This window comes from Suncus etruscus, chromosome 12 (assembly GCF_024139225.1).
Source record: "Suncus etruscus isolate mSunEtr1 chromosome 12, mSunEtr1.pri.cur, whole genome shotgun sequence".
Classification (NCBI taxonomy): Eukaryota; Metazoa; Chordata; class Mammalia; order Eulipotyphla; family Soricidae; genus Suncus; species Suncus etruscus.
Genome location: NC_064859.1, coordinates 104,206,620 through 104,229,149, shown reverse-complemented (window position 1 = coordinate 104,229,149; position 22,530 = coordinate 104,206,620). Strand labels below are relative to the sequence as shown.

The following is a 22,530-nucleotide window of genomic DNA, read 5'->3' as shown; positions in this document are numbered from 1 at the left end:
CTTTATATTTCTAGAGACAGGAATCTGATGTCATTTCCTTTCCCTGGCTTTCAAACGGTCGTTAAAAAAAACAACGGAAACAACGCAGGGTACGTACAGGCTTTGGGGATCAGCGCCTCGACTCCGGGTAACGGACCAATGAGGGGATCGATAAATTTGCGAAGCATTGTAGATGTAAATGACAGAATTTATATGCAGCTATATTAGGACATCTACCAGAAATGATTAGCGGTTGTGAAAAGCAGACACCTTATCACTCGTTGTCAGCGGCTCACGTCTAGTTAAGCGGTAATGTGCTAAAACTGCTCTTTTGTTTTGTGCAAGAATTTTGGCAATAGAAGAAATGAACACTCGGTTAATAAAAACTCGGGCTGCCTTCGGCTTTGATGGCGGAGGCAGCTGCCTGTTTTCATTTGCGCGGAGCTGCAAACCCATCAATATAATAAGCAGCTTAGACGCTCCCAGACGTTGCAGCTGGAAGGACGGAGGGCGAGTCGCTCAGAACCAATCCCGGGTTTAATTCTAACAAAGATGGGGCTGACATATTTGAAAATGCATTAGAATGGGTTTTGAAACACCAACAATTTCTCTTTCTTTTAAATACTCTTTTTTTTTGGATAGATTTGAAAGGTTAGCATGCACGCCGGATGACGGCGGCGGTAACGAGGGTGCGTCCCGCAAGGCCGGCCCCGCACCAGGGCCACTAGGACAGCCAGGAGGTGCCGCCCAGGTCCCCTTCTTAGCCAGGGACCAGGGGTGTGAGCCCTCGGAAAGTGACATGCATGCAGCCGCTCAGAGCACTGCCCAGTGCCCCCCCACCCCAGGGCCAGCAGGCATGTGGGCAGGTTCCCAGGAGGCTCAAGGAAGCAGGGCAGTGCCCTCTGTTGGAGGGGCGAGTGCTGAAGGTGCCCAGGGCCTGGCATAATACAGCAGGTACAGCTTGGGTGGTAAGGCAGCAAGGAGCTCTCTCTCTCGCTATCTCTCCCCCCCCCCCTTCTCCTCTCTGTCCTCCTCTCCCTCTTTTCTAGGGCTACACCTGGCTGTGCTATGGTCTCACTCCAGGGATCACTCCTGGTGGGGCTCAGGGGACCCTCCAGGGTGCTGTTTTGACCCTGGTTTGGCCGAGGTGGGTCTTTCGGGCCCTACACTCCACTCTGTTACCCACAAGCTGGCAATGCCCAAGTGTGCAGGGCGCAGAACAAAGCTGTCTTCAGCAGTGAGTCCCAGCAGGACGGCCAGCCCATGTGGAGCAGCCCCTGAGATGGGTGAGGGATAACCTCTGTCCTCTGCACCCAGCTTCCCACACAGGCACTGAGGGGCTTGTCACACAGTCATGGGGTACTTCAGGGCACCCCATGGAATCAAGCCGACACAGTGGGTGTTATCTGCCACTCTCTCTAGCTGCAGCATGCGTGGGGTCTGCCCTTGGGTCGCATACTACAGCTTGGTGACACCCGAATCCTGCCCCGGGGAAACAGATGAAGGGAGCACAGGGTGGGCCTTGGGTTGTCTCAGGGTCCTGAGAAGAGGCCCCAGAATCACACCAGGAGGCCAGTGAGCACCAGCCTGTCGCAAGCCACTACTGCAGCCTGGAGTGCCCAGGCGGAGGTGGGGTCCTTGGGGCAAGTTCCCTCCTGGTCTGGACCCCATCCAGCCCTTCCTTGACACCCCCCCAGCCCCTGGGGCACTGCCACCATGCAGGGACTCTGGGGTTCCGCCATGGCCCTTCCAGGGCAATAATCCACGTTCTGGGCACTATGCCAAGGACACTCCCAGATGCCAAGCTGAGGGCTCAGAACAGTGCCCGACATGCTCCACTGGACTCAGTGGCTGGGCCGCCCTGCCTGACCCTTTGTGGCACAGGGCACAGGGCAGAGGCGAGGGCTGTGGGGATCACAACAGGACAGAGAGTGATGCAAAGGAACCGCCACCTGGGCACGTCCGTCTGTCCACACCCCTGATCCTGCATGGTCCAGCGGGCTTCTCTGCCCTCACTCGGTCCATCTCTGCTTCAAAATCTGCAGGACAAGGATGGAAGGGGACAGGAACGGGGGTGGGGGATAGTAGAGACATGTGCCCCGTTCCCTGCCAGCCAGGAGGGCACACACACGTGGACCCGTCTTCTTATGCTGGTGCCACCTGAACCCAAAGGCCTCTCAGCTGGTGGAGCCCCTCACAGGGCTCAAGAGATGGAGGCAGGATTCCCTTGGGTTGGTTCCTCCTCACCATCATGAGACCCTATACTTGGCTCACGTGACAAAGCACTTTACTGAATGACATCACTTTCCCAGGAAGGGCCCTGGACACCGATTTAAAACCAGGAGGCAGCTCTGACTTAACACACTATTCCCTTTCTGTGCGCCATGCCGGCCTGCTGGGGGTGGGAGGTGGCAGAGGTGGGACTCACGGGTGTCACAGTGAAGGCAATCAGGTGGCAGAGGCAGGAGCCCAGAGGCTCTGGACCTGCCGGGGTCTCGTGAGCACTGAGCACTGAGCATGGACAGGACGAGCGCTCCTCTTCCCTTTCAGCGGGATGAAGGGCTGGAGGTACTCCAGGCTGCTTCTCTCGGTCTCCGAGAGATGCGGACGAATGAGGAACGTGGGGCAGGGCCTAGAGTCTGGCCTGGTGAGTCAAGACCACTGGGAACCCTCAGGCTCCGTTCAGAAAGGAAACCTGCCAGGCCTGCCGACGTTGGCCCTGCCAAGGCCACCCCCAGAGGAAAACCACAGTCCCAGGGAAGGAACCACTGCCCCCTGCAGGTCCCGTGCAACCAAACACACGAACCCGTGGCTTCTCGGTTTCAAGACCTGCTTCTGGAGAGACGCTTCTGATTGCCTTTCTCCAAATCAGGCCCGAGAGGGCATGGGACATGGCACTGCCCGCCTTCAGAACCATGGGACCCACGCCCTATGCCAAGGACCAGGGTATCACTTCAGACCACCAGCTTATGTCCATTTAAAAAAATTCAGCATCTAAGATGAATTTAATTTTACTTATTCATGCAAATACATAAGAATTCATCTCTGAGGCCAGAGAGATAGCACAGTGGTAGGGCGTTTGCCTTGCAAGCAGCCAATCCAGGACAGACGGTGGTTCGAATCCCGGCATCCTACATGGTCCCCTGAGCCAGCCAGGAGAGATTTCTGAACTCAGAGCCAGGAGTAACCCCTGAGTGCCGCCGCATGACCCAAAAACCAAAAAAAAAAAAAAAAAAAAAAAAAAGAGTTCATCTCTAATGGACTTCATACAGACTCTCCATTTTATTATTATTATTATTATTATTATTATTATTATTATTATTATCATCATCATCATCATCATCATCATCATCATCATCATATTTTTCTGTAATTAAGATCTCTCCGTCTATTCCAGTGGCCCTTTGCAGTGCTGCAATGCTAATGAGGGAGCCCTCTTGTCGCGCCCTGTTGTGTCCGGGGAGGGGAAAATTGTGTAATCCATACAATTTTCGCACGGGCTGCCGGGTCGGGAAATGTAATTTTCTGTGTTTTCTCTTCTGAGACTATCTTGCGTGTCTCTGGATTGTCTCGGCACTCAGGAAGGGGAGCGAAATCTCCACTCTGGCATTTATCTGCGGTGGTGATAGCTCCGTCGCCGGCCGCCAAATGCCAAGCAAGGGGGAAATCTCATCACCCGGAGCCCGGCCGTGTGATGGGCAGTTAATAGATATATCAAACCTTCGGGTATATGCTAAGCTGAAGAGATGATTGGCTGGGTGATATGCTGATAGATTAGCATAGGGAGAATGGGTTCTTCCTGACAACCTAAGATTATGCTTCGGCTAAGCTCAAATTGCTTACACCTCTTCTATTGGGTTTAAAATTACAGCCCTGTCATCCGCAATCTCTCCTCAATGAAATTTTTACCATATATAAAAATTAAAGGGGAAAAGAAAGGTAGGAGCACTGGATGAGGGGAAATGGAGTAGATACATTTCAGGCCGCTGCTGCCGACGAGGGTAGGAGCAGCTGATATGTAAATTCCCCCGAGAATGCGCAGCGTTTCCTAAGCAATTCTGGAACGTTGTTCGATCATTGGGGGGGGGGGGTTCAGTCTGGGCTGCATTTCCCAGCGCACTGAAGCCAGGCCAGGTCTTGCAGGCTGGCCGGACAGTGGGCCCAGGCGATGGGCCGTGTTTGGCAGCTGCATCCCCCCCCCCCCATCCTCAGGCTCAAAGACCCCAGCCAGGACCTGGCTGGCGGGCAGGGAGGCCTGTTGAGAAGGCCGTGGATTAGCTTCGAGTGGAAGCAGCTTAGCCTGGGTGAGGAACTTCTTTAATGAGCACCAGTGGTCCCTAGGGAGTCCACTGGATGCCCTGGCAAGTGTAGGGGACCAGCCTGAGCCCTGGGCTTGGGGATAGGGAAATGGCTTCAAAAGGAAAAAGGGAGGGGCTGGAGGAATAGCACAGAGGTAGGGTGACTGCCTTGCACTACTTGGCCAATCCAGGACGAACCTGGTTGGATCCCTGGCGTCCCATATGGTCCCTGGAGCCAGGAGCGATTTCTAAGCACAGAGCCGGGAGTAATTCCTGAGTGTCACCAGGTGTGCCCCCTCCAAAAAAATACCCCCAAAAATGAAAAGGGGAAAACAATTCTCAGCCCCCTACCAAATGAACGAAAAATAGCCCCTTCCGTGGGGATGAAAGCTGCAGGGAGGTGGCAGAGAGACAGAGGCAGGCTCGACGGAGTCTGGTCTGCAGTGGCAGGAGGTGGCAGACTCACTCCCTCCTCCTGTCAGCCCTTTCGGATGACAAGAAGACCAGCCAGCCCCGGGCGCAGGTTCTCAGAGAGATTAAGACCCACCAGGGCCAGAGCAGGCCAGGCCAGTGGCCAGTGGGGCTGAGCCTGCAGACAGGGCCAAGATGAGGAGCTAGCAGAGCCTCAGTCCCATGTGAGGACACAGCCCCCTTCGCCCCCACAGGCAGGCCCCGAGGACCTGAGAGATGATGCCTCAGCAGGGCCCGAGGGCCGCAGGACAGAACTCGGCCGATGGGCCTGAAAATAAATGATAACGTTGGAACAGTTCCCAGAAGCAATTTTACAGATTTTTTCCCCATTTTTTTTCCTTCCTCTAAAAACACAAGGCAGGAAGTTAAAAGCGTGCGCAGGTCACCATGGCATGGCGAGTTATCATTTGAGACCACTTAGGGGAAAGGAAGCAGCTCGCGAGCGTCCGGCCCCCTCTCCTCCTTCCTCTCTCCTTCCCTCTCCTCACATCTTGATGTCTTTTAAATGTCACTTACTTTACATGAGGCGGGTGTGGGGACATGAGTCGACAAGCAATCAGAACCATTATCCCCTGCCGCGAGCCCAGGTTCTAATGCACCATGACACCTCGCCGGCCAGCGCCACTTACCTTTCTGCCGGCGAGGGATTAAGTGGCGGCCTGCGCCGTGCGAAAGGTTGTGAGACGAACAGCGTGGGCAGGGCAGCCGCCGCCGAGGCCGCTCTCAGCCTAAGTGGGTTTTCCTCGCATGGGCCTAATCAGCAGGAAAGAACGGGCCCGGGGCTGAGCTGGCCGGTTCCCCCCACCCCTGGGACCCGGCTATTTTGTTTTATCTCTTTGTACAAGCTGGCAGAAGTTTAGAGGGAGGGATAATCCGGGGCTGGTGTCTTTAAGGGATCACATCCTTACATGAAGAGGCTTTTAACTGTCTGTTGCTGTCCTCTCAGAAAAGGACTGTGACAATCTCATTTTGCTGAGCCTCCTCCCATGAAAAGGGGAAAATAATAGCCGTGGTCTCCGTGGCTCGCGCTGACCTCGGCCGATCCATTATCCGCTAAACACTCTAAAAGTCAGTTTTACATACGCTGCGGGGGAAGGAGGCACCGCCCCGATCATGTTCTCTTTAGTGAATGTTCTGGCTGGCCCCGTCAGTCACTCGGCAGCCATGGGCGCGGCACGGCCGGCCTGTGTCCCCGGGAGGTGGGCCGGAGAAGAGGCGGCTGGCCCCGCAGACCCCCCGACCCCACCCACAGCACGTTTCCACAGCCACCACACCACCCTGGTAAGGAGCAAGGAGGCTCTGGGCAGAGGAGAGAGAAGGAACAGGGCAGGGAGAGGAAATGGCACTACGGAGGGGCTGGGAAGGCACAGGGCAGGTGTGCTGGCTGCCACCAGAAGTTGGGTGTGTGTTGAGCTCAGACACAGCCCGGTGCACCGTGACCTGGAGCTCAGACTCGGCCCAGTGCACCAGGAACCAGACCTCATACACGGCCCAATGCACCAGGTTCCTTAACAGAGTTCACACGTGGCCTGGTGCACCAGGAACTAAATCTCACACGCAGCCCGGTCCAGCCACCAACACCAGCATGAGCTGAAGAAGGGGATCAGCCTCAGGCCACACCACCATCCTTCCGGCTCCAGAGCCCTTTTCAGGAGGAGTGAGGTCCTGACTCTGAGGCACGCAGAGGTGGGCCGAGCAGGCAAGGCCCAAACTCCCTGTCTGTTCTCAGTACCTCGTGTACTGCCTGTCACTGGCATAGAGGCAAAGGGCCTGGCCCAGCCTAGGGTCCCTCCCGGTGGTCCCAACTCCTGCCCCGTCACCAGAAAGAGTATGGGAAGTTGGGAGGGGCCGCAGGGAGGATTCTGGTGGGTGTGCCAGGCCAGCACTTCCTCGAGAGCTCCCACAGCCCCTGAGCAGAGACCCCAGTTTGGGGAGGCGGGGTCCAGGGAAATAAGGGGTGGGATCCCTGGCAGCAGAGCTGAGGGGTTACACCACTTCATGGTCACCACCGAGCCCCTCCCAGCTCTAGCCACAGGAGAGCAGAGGGATAGTGAGGGCTGGAGGTCAGAGCAAGGGGACAGTGCTTGCTGCATCCGGAGGCTGTGTGGTCTGGATCCATGAGCCAGTGAGGCCTGAGGGCCTGGGACAGGACACCCAGCCTGACCTGGAAAAGCCTGTGTGTGGACGGAAGTGAAACTGGGCCCTGCAACCGCAGGTGAGACCCTCAGGAGGGAGATGGAAATGGGTCACCTGGGCAATTGAGGAGCTGGTGTGGTCTGAGCCAAGGTCTGCAGTGAAGAGGCTTCCGAATGGCTGTGACAGAATCCCGAGACCAGCCAGGGCCTTGCTGCGGTCTGTGCGCCACTGCTCCCTGTGATGGGTGGTACCTCCTCCCAGGAGCCCACCTTCTGCAGGGTGTGTGTGTGTGTGTGTGTGTGTGTGTGTGAGAGAGAGAGAGAGAGAGAGAGAGAGAGAGGTGTGTGATTGTATTTTTTTGTACTGAGGTGTGTGAGTATGACAGACAGACAGATAGGCAGGCAGGCAGGCAGGCAGACAGACAGACATGACTGGGCAGGAGCAGAGCTGGGCAGTGAGATGCAGGTTCACCTGCATCTTTCATTCTGAACCCTCACAGCAGGGAGAAGGGCGATCAATCTGCTTTTGCTCATTATTGAAAGGAATAAAGATGATTTAAGCAGCAACACAGGCTGATGGAAAGAAGGGCACAGTGAAACGGGTCACTTGCAGATTTGGGGGATGGACACCAGTGCCTCTTCCTGGAGTCCGCTCTCTGCGGGAGAAACTGCCCCTAAACCTGCACCTGCACACCCCATCTTCCGTCCAACCCAAACACTGCTTCCCTCGCAGGTATGTGGCAGGTCCCTCCTTGTCCCAAAGGGGGGACATCACCCTCTCCCTGCATAGCCTGGGCCCAGTGTCTCTTGGCCCAGAGGAAAGTGTTAAGGGACCCAATTGGAACAACTCTGCTCTGCGAGGCTTGAAGACTTGAAACCCGCTGAGTGAGACATGGGGTGCAGTCAACCAGGCTGGTGGGGGGTGCGGGCACAGGATTGTACTTTCTGGGGTGGTGCCAAGACGTGGCTAAAGGCACAGAAGCAGAGGGCAGCGGGCAGACCAGGCTCTTGGTAAACTCAGGAAGAGGTTCAGGTACAAGAGCTCAAAGCAAGGAGGGGCTCCCCAATCGGCACGGAGAAATGGTCCCACAGGGGTGGACAGCCACTCTCCTGGCAAGGAACAGACCCAGTACTCGAAGTATTTCTCCTGAAAACTGGAGGGAATGAGGTCAAGCTCCGTGCCCCAATGACAGGCCTGCTGCAAGGCCCCCGCGCTGCCTGCCTGAGACTCGGGCCTTAACAGCAGGCCGGTTCAGAGGGGAGAGGGGGCAAGGCCGGCAATGCCCTTGCCCTGCTGTGCCATCTCCCTCACTGTGCCCATCAGCCCTGCAGCATCCCTGGGAAGTGCCTGAGGTGGCTGGTGTCCCAGGGGCCAGTGCGTGCCAGGGAGTGGGTGTCCTTGCCTAGTCCCACACCCCTCACCAAAAGGCAGGACTCAGACAAAGAACCCACCCTGGCCTCCAAGGCAGGTCGTGGCCAGTGAGCAGCACCCAGGACTGCCTCTTTTTTTTTTTGGTTTGTGGTTTTTGGGGCCTCACCCCCGGCGTTGCTCAGGGGGTGACTCCTGGCTGTCTGCTCAGAAATAGCTCCTGGCAGAGCACGGGGGGACCATATGGGACACCTGGGATTCGAACCAACCGCCTTTGGTCCTGGGTCGGCTGTTTGCAAGGCAAACACCGCTGTGCTATCTCTCCGGGCCCCCAGACTGCCTCTTGCCAGGACAGACGGACTCATTCTTTCAGGGGGTCAGGAGACTGTAGAACAGTATTCACTGTGGTGTGACCCACACGGTGCCATCTCAGCAAAGCTCTTCTCTCTCTCTCTCTCTCTCTCTCTCTTCTCTCTCTCCCTCTCCTCTCTCTCTCTCCCTCTCTCTCTCTCTCTCTCTCTCTCAACTTCAAACCTCCACCACCAAACCCCACACTCCTGCAAGCGACACAATACACTGAAGCCTATCGACCCCACCGGGTCACAACATTCATTAGACCACACGCCACCACAGACTATGCCTAAGCACGCTCCCTATCACCACCAGGAAAATCCCACCCACTGAGTCCAGGTCCCTGTTCGAGGCAGGGAAACTATCTGTTTGGATTTGCAGCCCCTTGTCCCCAAAAGCTCACGAAATTCATGGAATTCCCTAGTTGACCTGTTTGAAGTTCTACCACAGCTATAGAATGCACTGAGGAGTTGGCTTAGGTGCTCGGGGTGGGACAGTTGGGGCAACGCTAGAGAAGTGGCCCCCAAATAAAACCCTTCAGTGCCATCGCCTTGTGCACACACCCCCCCCCCCCAAAGCTTCCCCACTACATTGCCTGGTTTAACCTGTGCATGTAGCGGTATACTGTGGCAAGCCATGTTCTTGGGTGATGAATGCCTCATGGCGAGACTACCATGTGGGCCCCCTGACACCTTGTCTTGCTGGCCCTGCAACCAGGGCTCAGCCTCTGGCTCCTCCCCAGTGCACAGTTGCCACAGGACTTGGCGGCAACCGTGTCATAACTCGCTTCCACAGTGCTCATGGAAACTGCTAGAGAACTGTTGTCTGTTGTCTGTGGAGAGCAAGGAGCCCCGGAAATGGGGAAAATGGGGAAAAAGAAGACCCCAAAAGAGGTGACCCAGCCCTAGGAGCAAGAACAGAAGATCAAAGTCAAGGAAGGATGATTTAGTAAAAGTGCTTAATTTACAAAGGTATTAAAAGAAACAAAAACTAGGGGCTGGAGAGATAACATGGAGGTAGGACATTTGCTTTGCATGCAGAAGGACGGTGGTTCAAGTCCCGGCATCCCATATGGTCCCCCAAGCCTGCCAGGAGTGATTTCTGAGCATGGAGCCAGGAGTAGCTCCTGAGCGCTGCCAGGTGAGACCCAAAAAGCAAAGAAAAAGAAAACAAACAGACAAAAAAAAAAAACTATTGAAAACAGTGAGTGGGGGCCAGAGTGATAGCAGGGAGGGTGTTTGCCTTGCACACAGCCAACCCAGTTCAATCCCTGGCATCCCATAGGGTCCCCTGGGCAAGGCCAGGAATAACCTGAGGGCAGAGCCGGGAGTGACCCCTGAGCATCTCCAGGTGTGGCCCCAAAGCAAAACGAGTAAAGAATCACTGGAGTCCAGAGAGACCATTTCCATGCATGTTGTTATAGCATCCCTTCTCTGCCCTCACTGCACTGCTCCACTGGACCGTCCAGCCTCATTTCTATTGTCTCTGGGTATTATTTCTATACTGGTTTTTAGTTTTCTTAAATGCCACAGATGAGTGAGACTATTTTGTGTTTGCTTCTCTCCCTCTGACTCGTTTCACTCAGCATAAATAGTTTCCATGTCCATCCACGAATAGGAAATTTCATGACTCATCTGTCCTGACGGCTGCATAATATTCCATTGTGTACATGTACCATAGTTTCTTTAGCCATCATCTGTTGTCGGGCATCTGGGTTGTTTCCAGATTCTAGCTATTGTAAATAGTGCTGCAATGAATATAGGTGTGAGGAAGGAATTTTTGAATTGTATGTATTGCTAGGGTATATCCCTAGGAGTGGTATAGCTGGATCAAATGGGAGCTCAATTTCCAGGTTTTTTTGTTTTGTTTTGTTTTTGTTTTTGTGTCACTCCCGGCAGCGCTCAGGGGTCACTCCTGGCTCCAGGCTCAGAAATCACTCCTTGCAGGCAAGGGGGACCATATGGGATGCCGGGATTCGAACCACCGTCCTTCTGCATGAAAGGCAAATGCCTTACTTCCATGCTATCTCTCCAGCCCCTCAATTTCCAGTTTTTTGTTTTTTTTTTTTTTGATTTTTGGGCCACACCCGGTAATGCTCAGGGGTTACTCCTGGTTATGTGCTCAGAAGTTGCTCCTGGCTTGTGGGACCATATGGGACACCGGGGGATCGAACCGCGGTCCGTCCAAGGCTAGCGCAGGCAAGGCAGGCACCTTACCTTTAGCGCCACCGCCCGGCCCCAATTTCCAGTTTTTGAGGAATTTCCAGTTTTTGAGGAATCTCCATCTTGTTTTCCACAAAGGCTGGACTAAACGACATTCCCACCAGCACTGAATGAGAGTTCTTTTCTCCCCACATCCCTGCCAGCACTGATTGTTCTTGTTCTTCGTGATGTGTGCCAGTCTCTATGGCATGAGATGGTACTTCATTGTTGTTTTGATTTGCATCACCCTGATGATTAGTGACATGGAGCATTTTTTCATGTGTCTTTTGGCCATCTGTATTTCTTCTTTCAGGAAATGTCTGTTCATTTCTTCTCCCAATTTTTCGATGGGGTTAGATTTGTTAAGTTCTTGTTAAGTTCTGTTAGTACCTTGTATATCTTAGATATTAGCCCCTTATCTGATGAGTATTGGTAAAGTTTTTCCCATTACAAAGGTGACCCTTTTACCCTAGTTGCTATTTCCTTTGAGGTGCAGAAGCTTCTCAGTTGAATGTAGCCCCATTTGTTTACCTCTGCTTCCACTTGTTTGGACAGTGGTGTTTCCTCCTTGAAGCCATTAGTCTCAGCGGCATGGAGTGTTTTGCCTGTTTTCTTCTACATACCTTATAGTTTCGAATCTGATATCAACACTCTTTTAATTCATATTGATTTGGCCTTTATGCATGGTGTTAGATGGAGGTCTGAGTTCACTTTTTTGCAAGTGGCTGACCAGTTGTCCCAACACTACTTGCTTCATTTTTAGTTTCTTGCCCCTTTATCAAAGATTAATTGATTGCATGTCTAGGGAGTCATTCTCTTGAGTACTCATTGATCTGGTGGTCTGTCTTTATAAAAGGACCATGCTGTTTTAATGATTACTGCTTTGTGGTGCAATTTAAAATTGGGGAAAGTGATGCCTCCCATTATTTTTCCTTAAGGGTTGCTTTAGCTATTCTTGGGTATTTATTGTTCCAAATGAATTTCAGAAGTGTTTTATACACATCTTTGAAGAATGTCATGGTATCCTTAGGGAGATTGCATTAAATCTGCATAATGCTTTGGGGAGTACTGCCATTTTAATGATGTGAATCCTCCCAATCCATGAATAGGGTATGTGTCTCCATCACCAAAACCATCACCACCCAAAATGAAGGCTAGAGCTACAGTACAGTGGGTAGGGCACTCTCCTTGCATAGGCCAACCCAGATTTAATCCCTGAGCACAAAGTCAGGAGTCACCCCTGAGCACCATTGAGTGAGGCCTCCCTCCCCCCCACAAAAAAAGTGAATATAGTAACAATATCACAGCCTCAGGCCAATACACAAAGAGCAATTCTTCATGAGCTGATAAGGACCAACCAAATACAACAGGATGCCACTTAACCACACTGTCGTAAGTAACGGGAATGGCCACTGAGGCAGGTGATGGACAGCAGGGTCCACTTCTGAGGGACAGGAATGGAGCTGACCCAGGGACGCACCAAGACCGTGTGGTGCTGACTTCTTGTCCTTTTAAAGCCTGCCAGCTGATTCCAATATTCACAGAAATTGCAAAGGATGTAAAATATTGAAAGTCAGTTTTAGTTAAAAAAAAATAAAGAAAGAAAGAACAAAATTAGGTGGCTTATATACTACCTGATACAAGACTTAAAAAGGCGAGGCTGGTGAGACTTATAAATGCCGTGCTGGTGAGGATGGGCGCAGTCCCAGTGACATGCTGAGCCCAAAGAGAAAGAGGTCCTGGGTGGGAGGAGCGCCTCCCTGAACAGATGCAGTAACAGGATCTCGGTATAGAAAACCAGGGCCCCTGGAAAGCCACAAACGTCAAGAGTCCCAGGTCCACTGGAGCAAACACACACACTTGGGGCTGCTGATAAGAGCCAAGATTTGTCAGCCAACGTATGGAGCCAAGCGGGGAAGAAAGGAGGCAGCGGAGACTTGAGACAAACAGGAAACTTGTGCCCTTCACAGAACACTGCCAAGGAAATGAAGAGGCAGCCCAGGGTGGGACGCGTTTGCAGCACATACAGAACAAAGCACTTGTTTCCCGGCTAGATCCAGGACTCTCGCTATTTATTCAGTGAAAAGGGAAGGCATGCAATTCAACGAAGATCCGCACGAAGAATGTCAAGGGAATGCTCACACGGCACAAAAGGAGAAGTACAAATGGCCAATAAACACATGAAAGCAGATTCAACGGCAGTCCTCAGGAAAAAGCTACTAAAATCATAATGAGGGGACGAGATGCGGTAAGGCTGCCAGGGGGGCAGGGCGTGGAGCCTGACCTTGGGAGGAGGCGGGCAGCTTCTTCAAGGACACGTCCTCGCCCGCACCGGTGTCACGGAGCCAGCCACTCAGTGCCAGGGCTCGCCGAGAACAATATGGCCAAGTCCGCCGAACCCAGTGCCGAGAGTCCCCCATGTCTTCTCAGCTTCTTCGCCACACTCGGCGGGAAAGGGCCATCGCTCAATAGGCTGACGGTGCAGACAAGGCCCCACATGCAACATGCACAGACGAGGCCCCCCACACAACACGCAAATATGTGGTTACCACACAACACGCAGATATGGCACCACAACACAACCTGCACAGATGTGACCCCATGACACGCACAGACACGGCCCCATAACATAGCAAGCATAGATGTGGCCCCACAATACAACCCATGTGGGTGTGGTCCCACAACACAACATGCACAGACACGACCGAACAACATAACACACAGATGTGGTTACACACACAATGTGCACAGATGTGGTCCCACAGTACAACCCATACAGATACACAATACAACACAAATAGATGTGGCCCCACAACACAACAGGGCGGTACAAAGGAATCCAAAGAAACAGTGTGAGAAAAAAAAGGCTCTCTCTCTCTCTCTCTCTCTTTCTCTCTCTCTCTCACCTGCTCTCCCTCCCCCCCCCCATTCCCAGCAGCATGGGGGCTGGGACTGTCCACCTAGAACTCAAAGCCCTTCGGAGTCCAGCGAGTCCCCACACCAGGCCAAGCCATGGCTGAGTCTGGGCACTGCCCATGCCAGTGCCTGCTGTGCTTTCGCTGGCTGCCAGCCATGGCAGGAGCCCCACTCACCCACCCACCCGAAGGGGAACCAGAGGGGAGACCCAGGCTGTTTGGAATCAAGGTTCCTGTTGTCTGATGCTGCCGCTTCTCTTTCTTCCCTGTGGCCTGGACACTGGCTGGGCGCCCCCCCCCCCAAACCTCCTGCATCCCAGGGTCCTGCCCCAAGTCTCCTGGTCCGGTGCGCCCATGGCCAAGTCAACTGCAAGGCACGCTGAAGTGTGGCAGCCCCAAAGCCAAGAGCCCTGTCGGGACACCTGATGGCTGGCTTCCTCCACTCATGCCCCTTGTGTCAGACCCTCTGGCCCCCAGTGCTGGGGGTCAGACAGGCCCCATACCCTGGGTGTGTCCCTGCCTGATGCCCACTGCCCATGGCCCACCCCCTACTCCCTGCACAGAGCCGAAGTTGGCTTCCTGCCTACCACAGGCCAGAGCCATCCCTCAGACACTGGGTTCACAGAGCACTGGAGAGACAGGCAGGCAGGCAGGCAGGCAGGCAGACAGACAGAGAGACAGACAGACAGAGAGACAGACAGAGACAGAGACAGAGAAAATGGGAGAGAGAGACACACACACAGAGAGGGAGGGAGATAGGGAGTGAAAAGGAGAGACAGAGAGAAAGAGAGGGAAAAAGGAGAGAGTGAGAATGGGAGAGAGAAAGGGGAGAGAAAGAGAGAGAGAAAGAGAGAGAGAGAGAGAGAGAGAGAGAGAGAGAGAGAGCAGGATAGAAGGAAACGGAAGTCTGGGCAGTGCAGGGCTCCACTCTGGGAGGTCAGAGGTGAGGTCAAGGTGAGGACAAGGGGCCAGACAGACTGTGGTGTGGTCAGCTGACCAGTCAACCCAGGGCCAACAAATGTCCTTGTGGCCAGCGCTGGACTGAGTGGAGGGAAAGGAAGGTAAGGGAAGAGTACATCATGGCAGCACAGGGAGGAGAACACATGGGACCAGGGACCCTGGTCACTGGACGGCAGCCACAGCCGCTGTCACTCTGCTGGGCCCTTTCCTCCTCCCCATCCAGTCACCGTGTGTGATGGCTGAGTTTCAGTCACCCAATGCCCAGCAACCGTCATTCCTCATCCCTGTCTGTCTGTCTCTCCTCTTCCTCTCCTGTTTGTAATACTGCTCCTGAAGGGGGGTATCATGCATCATTATCCCTCCTCTCAGCACCCAGTTCCTGTCCAGAGTGAACATTCCCAACTCTCACTGTCACAGTGCTCCCTTCTCTGTCCTCACTTCACCCTCCCCCTTACATTTCTATTGTCTTTGGGAATTATTATCACACACTGTTGTTGTTTAGTATCCGACAAACGAGTGCGATCATTCCATGCTTCTCCCTCTCCCTCTGACTCCTCTCACTTTCTCCTCTTGTCCGCTTCTCAAGGAAAGCTTAGGTCAGTCAGCCGGAGAGACACATTTCATGGATGAAAAGGTCAGACCACCTTGGGCTGGCTTCAGTGTCACCGAGAGAGGAACCTGGGGTTCGGGGAGGTGCTGGTCCACTGATTCAGTTTCTCTCAAGCACAGCTCGTAGAACTGTGCTTCAGGAACCTTGCCTGAAGAAACACAGGGTCTGCCACAGCCAGGTCGGTTTCCTGCGTCATATTATCTCACCCAACAGAGAGTGATTACTTCGGGTTATCATGGCCTCAGAAACCTCTGTGAGCTGCCCACAGGCCATCGCTGCCCTCAGCCTTCACTATGATCCCCACACACACCATTGCTGCCTCAGCTTTTGCTGCGAGCTCCTCCCAGGCCATCACTGCCTCATGTGGAACAGTGCTTGAGCCATAGGCCAGAGTCCAAACACCGAATTAAAGCCCTCAGCAGCTGTTTCTGAAAACCCTCGTTCTCAAGACCTCAGCCCAGTCCCCAACATGACCCCTCGCCGCAGGACCTTCTTAGTAGCCCAGTGTCCCGCAGGGCCTCGGCCATGCACAGAGAACATGGAGTCCCCCCCACCCCCCAGGGTCGAGCAGGTCCTCGCCGCTGCGGCACCACATGAGCACAGAGGTCCAGGCTTCGCGACAGCCCGGAGGACACATGGACGCAGAAGCTCACACGTGGGGCCGTGCACTCACACACCCACACTGCAAAAACCATCCCCATTGACGAAGAGGAAGGTGCCCCGTGCCCGACACAAATGACAGTGAGCCAGAAGCCAGGCAGCTCTGCCGAATCCTGAAGGCTTGACATCCCTGAGGGGAGCACAGCCCACAGCCACCCTGAGAGCGAGGTCTCAGGACCTGCAGAGATTCACTGCAGCTGGGGCAGCATCAGTCCCAGCCTTGGGGGGTGGGGGGTGGGGGGTGGGTCTGGCCTCTTGGTGTTCAAGAAGAAGCTTCCAGAGACTTCTGCTTCCAGAAATCTCTTTCTTTCAGAAACCTCTATGGACCAACCAGGGCTCCACCCTCTCGCTCCTGCCTCTTACTGTCCAGATAGCTGTTTTCCTGGATCAAGGGGTCTTCTAGTATCGACTGCACCCCATCTCCCCCGTTTCCCAACTCTCAGGAAAAGTAGGAATCCAGGATGCAGACCTAGGATCCAAAATGCAGGGGAGAGGTCTTCCCAAAAAGGCTCTTGCACCCCAATAAAGCAATAAACCAGTAAAAACTATAGATTCATCAATAACTTCCAGGAGGCCACATCCCCGTGCAGTGTGGCGAGGAGCACACAATCCTGCCGAGGGGACCAGGGAAGCGCGAAACGGGGCACAGCGCCCAAGCCACGCCACCACTGAACCCTGAACAGGGCGCGTCCCAATAAATATTTCAAACCTGCATATGAATATTTTAAGCATGACAACCACACATAAACACACAGCCAAAGTGCTCAAATCCACTCAGGGAAGACTATTAAGTCATCAACTTGCTCCTGACAGGATCCACTGAACGTGGCAACCGTGAGAAGTGGGAGACAGTTGGAATCATTTCTAGACTGCTAATTTAACTTGTCTTAAAACCAACCGCGGCCCAGCGCGTCATCATCAATGTCATCTCCTCGCAGCCTGGAAAGCCTTCGACCTAAAGCAAAAAGGTCCCCAAGTGCCACCCTTCTTGTCTACTGCTTGAAAATCTAATTGGCTCTGCTGACAGCCCGGGGAATTGGGAGAAGACTGCTCAGTTAATCTCTGAGGGCTCGCCGGGCCGGTATCCCTCGCCCGCCCGCCCCCGCCTGTCGGGGACTGGCTTGATGGCAGTGCCAGCCCTTCCGCTCCAGCTGTCTTCTGACTCCGGTTAAGTCAAATTCAATAAAGTTTGTCACTCAGTGATCTGAGAGCTACCCAACAAAACCTCTTTGATCAATAGCGGCTCGCCTGCGTGCGGGGGAAGGTGACCTGGTAGGGATGAAGACAAGATGCACCTGCAGCGGGGAGGGAGGACGGGAAGGGAGGGTGGGGGGTGGGTTGGCTTCTGGATGTGAAAATGTGGCAGCCATGGAGGTGGGAAGGTACCCCCACGCTGGCCCAGAGAGGGGATGGGATGGCCCCGGCAGGCAGGAGTCGGCTACATGTACACCTGCTCTCCCCACCACCCAGAGTCACGTGGCCCCCTCATGCAGGAAGCCTCTCAGGATCTGCTTCTTTATGATCTGCCTGGAGACCTTGGAGTGGGACCACCAAGTGCAGCCCACCAGTTCAAGTCAGCCATCACTGCAGAGCAGTCACACCTGCCACAGGGCAGGTGCTTCCTGCCACTTCATCCAGCACCAAACAGGAAAGGATTAGGCCTAGCCGTGCCTTGGGGCAAGGGCCATCATGAAGAGCTGTGGGCCCTGCCAGCCGTGCACGGGACAGGAGCTGGGAAGAGCAGAGAAATGTCCCGTGAGGAGCCACACTTCGGTACCCCTACAGACACGCACAAAATCCACACACACATTTAGAAGAAATGCCAAAAATGACACCACTTTTGGTTGGTTGGTTGGTTGGTTGATTTTGGTTTTTGGCACATACCCAGTGGCACTCAGGAGTTAATCCTGGCTCTGTGCTCAGAAATCGCTCCTGGCAGGCTCGGGGGACCATATGGAATGCCTGCAGGGCTTGAACCTGGGTCCGTCCTGGGTTGGCGCATGCAAGGCAAATGCCTTACTGCTTTGCTATCACTCTGGTCCCCCCAAATGACACAATTTAACCCATGCGGCACTCTCAATCCTGGTGACCCTGGGACAACAGTTCTGAGGAGCTCCATACGTGGGGCCCAAGGATACAGATACAGCCAGGGTCCCCAGGGCTGTATCTGGAGATGCCGAGACGTCCTGAGGACGAGCATGGGTTGAGCGTGAGGGCTGAGCACATGCAGAGTGAGCACCCACCCAGGACAGCACGGCACCACAACTCTTGGAGCCGCCGTCTCACATGACCAAGTGCACTCTATAAAGGGAGCCAGGCAAGAACCCCTCAGAGCCCCAATGACGGGTCTGGGGAGGGTGGCTGCCGGTTGCTCAGACAGACTCATCCACGGTCTGCCCAGGCTCTCGTTATCATTCTATCCTCCCAGGACATCTGTGGAACAAGGGCATGAGCGTGTGTCACACGAGACCCCTAACAATGTTATCAGGCGCCTCTGAACTCCGCATCTCCTCCTGATTCAAACAAACCACTGTGGTTGCCCCTGCTCTCAGCCCTTCCTGGGGGGTCCTGGCACATTCCCCTCAAAGCTGCATGGGGAAGCAGGACCTCGAGGCCCCTGGGAGCTCTTCCTCCAACCTGGGTGACAGGTGTAGTTCAAAGTGGTTATTTGGGGGCCGGAGAGATAGCACAGCGGCATTTGCCTTGCAAGTAGCCAATCCAGACCTAAGGTAATTGGTTTGAATCCTGGCGTCCCATATGGTTCCCCATGCCTGCCAGGAGCTATTTCTGAGCAGATAGCCAGGAGTGGCCCTTGAGCACTGCCAGGTGTGGCCCCCCCCCCCAAAGAAAATAAAGTGGTTATTTTTGTTTGTTTGTTTTTGCATCACACCCAGCGCGCTCAGGGGCTACTCCTGGCTCTGCACTCAGAAATCGCTCCTGGCAGGCTGGCAGACCATATAGGATGCCAGCAGGAATAGAATCTGAGTCTGTCCCAGGTTGGCCGCATGCAAGGCAAATGCCGACCACTGTGCTATCACCCTGGCCCTGTAGTTCATGGTGACCCACAGCAGGGCAAGGGAGGGCCCTGGCACTGACAGGCAGGTAAGGCTGGGCGAGGTGCCACTGGCACAGCAGAGGGGATGGTGGCAGAGACCCCATGGCATGGGCATCACTGCCCGGTCCTTGGTGGGAAGCAGGCCAGAAGTGGTATGGAGAAAGGAGAGAGAGGGGCATGGCGGAAGGGCATTTGCCTTGCATGTGGCTGATCCAGAGGAACCCGGTTCAACTCCCGGCATCCCATATGGTCCCCTGAGCTTGTCAGGAGCAATTTCCTTGCCAGGAGCAATTTCTGAGCGCAGAGCCAGGAGTATTGCCCAGTGCTCGAGCCAGGAGTATCAACCGAGTGCTCACTTCGGCAGCACATATACTAAATTTGGAATGATACAGAGAAGATTAGCATGGCCCCTGCACAGGGAGTATCGATAAATGTGGCCCAACAACAAACAAATAAATAGAAACTGCTAAAACAACCACAAAAAAAAAAAAAAAAAGAGTCCGACAGTCACTTATCTTGCAGGAGAGCACAGGTGAGGTTAGATACCAGCCAGAGCCTGCCTGTACCAGAGATGAAATAAATGGTGCCTCTGAGGACCAAAAAAGGACAGACTGGGTGAATAAGTTGGGAAATGGAAGGCAAGTGATTGGGAAGGTACTCACTGAGAAACACCCCTCGTGGGCTCTTCGGGACACACCTTTGGACCAGACCTGCCAGGTGACACTCACTCACAAGGCAGTCTCGTTTTTCATTGTTGATTCTGGCCACGGCTGCTCTCGGCTCTCCATGGAGAGAGAGGTGGGTGCGGGCTCCCTCGGTGGGTGTGGGCTACTGTGGGGTGTGTTTGTGGGCACAGCAGTCCAGAAAGACAACCCGTGTCTCAGGAGGTCCAGGCCTGTGTGGCTGCCCTTCCTTTCCTCTGCTGGCCCTCTCCCTGGACTGAGGAAAGGGATGGGCGTCTCTGTCTCCATGAGGAGTTGCCGGGGTGGGGGGCGGCTTTTACCCCGGAAACAAACAGAGCCAACTCTGGGGTCTTTCTCAAACTTCAACACAAAAGGGGAAAGAACTGGGCCTTCCTCCGCCAGCACACGGGGCTCAGGTCCTGGACTTACTTTTACTTGAGACATTCCGTTATTTTTAGCAAACACGCAAATACACGCAGAGCCGGAGCTGTCAGGCAAGTTGAAAGGCTACATTGTCTGGGATGAATAAACAGTGTTTGTTCCCTGCAACTAACTGTAGCTTTTTGGGTACCTGGAAATTTTTCTCCAGTGAATCACACTGGCAGGGAGGCCGGGGGCTTCGGGAGAGAGCCTGGAGCTTGACTTCACAAGACAGGGTGAGCCGGCCTTGCTGGGCCAGTCAGGACCCCATTCTTAGCTCTGTTTTGCTTCCTTCCTAAACTTGTCAGAAATCCATGCCCCGGGGGTTCCGTCCAGTGCCACCCTGTGGCTGTGGGGCCGTTATGTGGGCGCTACATTCTCAGGGTTCCAGAGAGTCACTGAGAAGTTTCCTTCTCCAGAAACGTGTGCCTGTCTGGAGCAACAGGGGCATTCCTAGGGCCTGAATGGTGGGGACCCCGTGCCCGCCGCTTGGCCCTGTCACGTAAGTGGGAGTGAGTCAGAGGTGCCGTTTCCACAGGACATAGTCCTGGTTCTACTGTGCCAGGATCCTGGGGATCTGTCTATATAGAGGAACCTCAAACTTTCCTGGAAGTCAGGATCTCAGATCAGGAAGGCTGCAGGTCAGCCAAGCCCAGAAAGGGCACAGAGCATCTTCCTCAGAGGTCTCAGTTCAGGAGCAGTCAGACCTCTCTGCAAGCTCAGGGGAGTCCGTCTCCTTCTCCCTCCAAGCTCTAAAAGTTGATTCAGGCCAAGGTGCCACTTTTAAGGCCAGGAAGAGGTGGCATCTCTCTGGGAAAGCCCTGCACATGACCTCCTGGCTGTGGGTTGTGCCAGGCCATGCACCCCACCCTGGCAGGGTCCTGAGGGTTCAAGGGGGAGGTGTCCCCAGCTTTCACTTCACCAGAAGCAGAACTGGGTTTCTTGGTTCAGACAAGTGGGAAAACAGCCTCTGTCTGTTTCTCCAAATATCTGCTCGCACGGTTGGCACAAGCCACAAGAGGCAGGTCTGGGGCTGGTGACACGTGTTCTAAGTAAAAGAAAAACCTGGAAAACATACTTGTGTTGGGGCATAGCACAGTGGGGAGGCGTTTGCCTTACATGCGGCCAACCAGGGTTTGAGTCCCAGAATCCCAGAGTCCCCCAAGAACCACCAGGAATGACCATTGGCACTGCTAGATGTGGCCAAAAAACCAAAACAAAACAAACAAAAAAAATAATAACGGGCCAGAGAGATAGCATGGAGGCAGGGTGTTTGCCTTGCATGCAGAAGGACGGTGGTTCGAATCCCAGCATCCCATATGGTCCCCCGAGCCTGCCAGGGGTGATTTCTGAGCACGGAGCCAGGAGTAACCCCTGAGCACTGCCGGGTGTGACCCAAAAACCAAAAAACAACAACAACAAAAAAGCCAATAACAAAGAAAAAATAAAGATACTTACTAAAAAATATTAACACGGACAGGAATGATAGTACAGTGGGTAGGGTGTTTGCCTTTCACACGGCCGACCCAGATTCAATCCTTGGGATCCCTCAAGACTGTCAGGGGTAATTTCTAAGTGAAAAACCAGGTGTAACTTCTGGGTGCTGCTGGGTGTGCCCCCCCCCCAAATATTACATGTCAAATACAGAAACCGCCAGGCTCAGAGGCAACTGTTAGCCTGTTAGCACCGCCTGAGAAGGTGCAATAAAAAAATAACCTTCATTGGAAATTCCATGGGACAGATGACTCCATTTCACTCACACATGATTGGCAGAAAATGAAAAAGGAAGGAGGAGGAAATTTAAGAGCTTCGGGGAGGGGGGGAAATATTAGTCAAATACTGTGCATGAACTGCAATTTGATCCCAGTTCAGAGAGTGAAAAGGAAATGATGAGATATAGATATGCAAGAGGAATGAAGCTTGAAAGGAGGAAAAAAAAGAAGCCTTAATGTTGTACAATTTATGGGTGAAAACGTTGTTGGCTGAACTGGTGGGATCTGTTAGCCAGAGGGTGACGGGCGAAGGGGAGGGAAGCCTTGCTCTGACAGGTGTGGGCACAATGCAGCCTAGATTACAGTCTGGGTGCCGTGTTTTCACAACCAAAAATTCAGAAATACACATGGAACAAATATGTGTCTCGTTTCAGGATTGGGTAAACAGCTTCACAAAAATCAGGATATTTCATGAGGTCAGAATAGGGGTCCTCAAACCACGGCCCGAAGACTACATGCAGCCCACCAAGAATATTTATGTGGCCCAGAGGGTGTTTCTGCCACTACTGCCTGTCCTGCTTAGCCGATTCGTCCTGGGCACATGTGTGGGATGTACACCCCACTCCCGGACTCCCACCTTCTCTCTGTCTCTCCATTCCTCCTCAAAGTCTTGGGCAGGGGTCCTCAAACTATGGCCCGCCAAAAACAGGC

General features: G+C 53.8%; 1 protein-coding gene and 1 non-coding gene across 2 annotated transcripts in view; one reads left to right on the top strand and one right to left on the bottom strand.

Moving 5' to 3' along the window:
• Positions 1–22,530, bottom strand: part of CAMKMT (calmodulin-lysine N-methyltransferase) — a 157,261-nt gene that overhangs the window by 38,865 nt on the left and 95,866 nt on the right. The gene's annotated exons all lie outside the window — the stretch shown is intronic.
• On the top strand, positions 19,353–19,458 carry LOC126025291 (U6 spliceosomal RNA). Its single transcript, XR_007501317.1, has one exon. It is a non-coding gene; the product is annotated as a U6 spliceosomal RNA (small nuclear RNA).